Genomic DNA, 3,641 nt, shown 5'->3' on the forward strand with positions numbered 1-3,641 from the left:
TGGAAACCACAATACCAATGCATACTTTATCCACAAACAGTCAGTCTCCCACTGATGCTGAGTATCAGCAGTGTGTACCATTGACAGGATGCTTTGCAAACATTTACCAAGGTTTCTTAGAATGCAGATTTCAAACCCATGAGCTGAACCATTCAGAAGGAGAAAAGAAGTAGATCCATGGGATCCTCACAAGTCCCCCTCCAAACCACTCATCATCCATTTCAGGAATACTGTCATTCCTTCAGTGTCGCTGAGTGAAACATGTTTCCAAAGAACATTTTGAGTGTACCTTCATCAGTTGGGCTGCAGCAGTTCAAGAAGTCTGCATTCCTCTTTCTCAAGGACAAGGACAGATGGGCCAGTGACGTCCTTAATGATTTTGTTTAAAACTATGCAGTAAATCACAAGGGGTAGATTTTTCAGAGCTCCACAATCCCTGACCAAGTATAAATACTCATGTGTGGTTAATCCCCAGCACTGTCCCATAGCAACTTAATATTGGGAGCAATGATGTTCATCCCTATCTTGGGACAAAGCAAGCCTTGAGGAGCTGCTAGCCAATCAGATGGCCAGTGGTTCTGTATTACCAGCATCACCAAATTAGTGTAATTCATCTTGCAAATTTTAAAGGCCTTTTTCTTCTGATTCTGCCATTGATCTAATGGAAGCAACAATTTTTGATTGATTTCCAGGGGCTTTATTTTTGAATAATTGAGTGGCAAAAAATGTAAAGGCTGAATGCTTGCATCAGCAAAAGAAGAGTAAACCATTGGGCACGTATACTTATCATTGGCCCACATGGTTAATTTGATCTAGACCAATACAACACATTGTACTCACAAGCTTAAAAAAGTCGTATCTAAATTTGTGACTTTTGTGCATTCAGTTTTATTGAGGAGGGGGTATGCTGTCTCAGTCTAACACTCCTTGCTGATGCTGACAATCTATTCTGGTTGACATCCAAATTTGTGATAAGTACTGTGTATGTTCCCTGAGGAGAAGTATAGCACAGCCATTTCATTACACTTTTAACATCGTATAACTCTAAGATATAAAACATTTAAAAATCAATTTCTATATTACTAACCTGGCAATCACTCTTGCTACCACGCACAAATGTTTCATTCTAAACCATTACCAATTTTTTATATTAACAAGACATCAATTTGCCAACAATCCTTTTGCCAAATGTAAGACTATTCTTCATGTGTCTCCTTCTAGTTTGTCAATAAAACCAGTTCAAATAATGCATGTTATTTATACACATGAATCAATGACCATGGCTGTAAAGTGGTGCCTGGTCTCCCTTCGGTGCTTCATCCATTCTGTTTGCATTTTAGATTAATGCATTGTTGCAGTTGGTTACATTGGAGCCATTACACTGAGTCTGCAGTAAAACAGAGGTAAAATAGAGGTTTTTGCAGAAAGGCTAGAAATAGAATTAAAAGCATGCATATTCAACATAGACTTCAGGAAACATTTCTTAATAAAGGCTGTAGACATTTTTATTTGAAACATATCATCTCTATGTTGGGAAATAAATAAAAGTAAGTCACACCATTTTTACAATGAAGTCCTGATTAAGTTGGCAATGTATTTAATTGGGCAGGATGTTAATCATTATGGGCAGAATCATTTAAGGGCATGAGCAACATGAGCAATACAAAGTTAAATTTGTGAGATTCATCTCAATGTTAGGGGCACCATGTTACATCTTTTATGCATTTGCTGAGCAGTAAGATAAGATTATCACTAGGCAGTGAAAAGCTGTCAATGTCAGGGGATTGTTGCTTATTGAGCGCCTCACTAATGCTGCAACTTGCCCATTAATATACAATTTTCTATCTTACCATACATGCCAAAGAAGATACTCATTGAGAAAGCCTGACATAGAAATCAGTGCAGGTGCTCAATGAATTCAGCCCACGAGTTCAAGTACCAGCTGGGTCAGGCAAGCCAGCTAGGACCTAACCAACACCTGATCGCAGTCAGTGAGATCTGGAGGCAGCAGACAAACATGGGCAGTGAAATTGGTGTTGGTGACATTGTTGGAGTTTGGTTTGCCTTGTTGTGAAATGCAACCTTTTTCACTTTGGTTGGTTTTGTTTGGCTGACTATAAATAAAAGTATATTTAGATTTGTCTGTTTGCTTACTTATTGGTCACGATCCCCTACTGGACAATGACATGATGAAGGTCTTCAGTGGGCATTGGTGACAGAGTAGCACTGACCGAGAGGGCATGGCTAGATGGGATGTAGCTGAGGACAGGTAAACTGTATGGCATGGTGGTTAAACAATAACTCGGATGACAGACTGGGGTTGTATGTGCAAGGCAGTTTCAGCCATGACAGTGTTGTGCTTTGAGCAGCATGGCCTTATGACTCCTATGCCATCAGATCATCCATAAGGGACAACACTGGACTGCCAACTGCCACACTGTATCCTTTTAAAGAATGCTGATCTTTGGATGGATTTCCAGTGAGAGGCCAGCTACTCTGGGAATGGCACCTGTTAGAATGGGAGTGGACTTGCACAAGAGGGATGCCATTCTGGTGGGTCAGTTGTTAATGAAGTGAGTTTGGTAAAGACATGTCAAGAAATCTCGTTGGACCTCGCAGTGAAAAGCTCTTCTAAAAACTTAACGCAATACAGACTGAGCCAAAAATAGGACTGTAAGATTCAGCCAGTTGTAATTCACTGTGGGGCATGTTTTTTTTTCTGCAGTAACATCAAAGCCTTTTGTTGATGTCTAAGATTTGGTACAGATCACAATTTCAAAATTTACAGGTAATCCAAAACTTTGAAGCGTAGCAACCACTGAGGAAGATTGTCACAGACTTTACAAGGACTCAGATAGTCTGACAGAATGGAGTGTACTGACAATAGGTAAAACCTAATACAAAAAAGTGTGAATTGCTACATTTTTGTAGGAAGAATGACTTCAGACTAAATGATAAAATTCTAAAGATGATATTAGAAGATGGAGATTGCTGCTACTTACACACAGACATTTGTAGGAGGCAGAACAGATGATCAAAACACTTGGTTTAACATTGGGAATTCATAACTAGATACATTGGGTCAGATTCCTGTTGAGGACGTGAGTATCAGGAGTTGGATATTTTCCTGACATCATGATCACTTTTCGATTGTGGAGGAGCCCACCCCTCCTATTTATGTATGAGGGAAGCAAGCTTGGATTGGTGCCTGGACTATCACTGAGACAGTGAAAGAGGTAGGTGAACGACAAGGCCAGCAGATTGTTCTGCAAAACTGAGAATGTCAATCATATCTTGAGTTCAGTCAATTTCACAGTTTGAGGCCATCTTGCAGCTCTATCAACAGAAAGTGACTGTTTCATCATATTCTCCATGCAGAACTTCTTTTCCAGTTTTCCCATGACATTTGTCCCAGTGTAGAGTGTGAGCCCCACATCCTCCACTTTGCACTGCAAGTTCCTTTCCAGGAGAAAGTGAGGTCTGCAGATGCTGGAGATCAAAGTTGAAACTTTATTGCTGGAACAGCACAGCAGGTCAGGCAGCATCCAGGGAACAGGAGATTCGACGTTTCGGGCACAGGCCCTTCTTCAGGAATGAGCAGAGAGTGTTCAGCAGGAGAAGATAAAAGGTAGGGAGGAGGG

This window comes from Chiloscyllium plagiosum, chromosome 20 (assembly GCF_004010195.1).
Source record: "Chiloscyllium plagiosum isolate BGI_BamShark_2017 chromosome 20, ASM401019v2, whole genome shotgun sequence".
Classification (NCBI taxonomy): Eukaryota; Metazoa; Chordata; class Chondrichthyes; order Orectolobiformes; family Hemiscylliidae; genus Chiloscyllium; species Chiloscyllium plagiosum.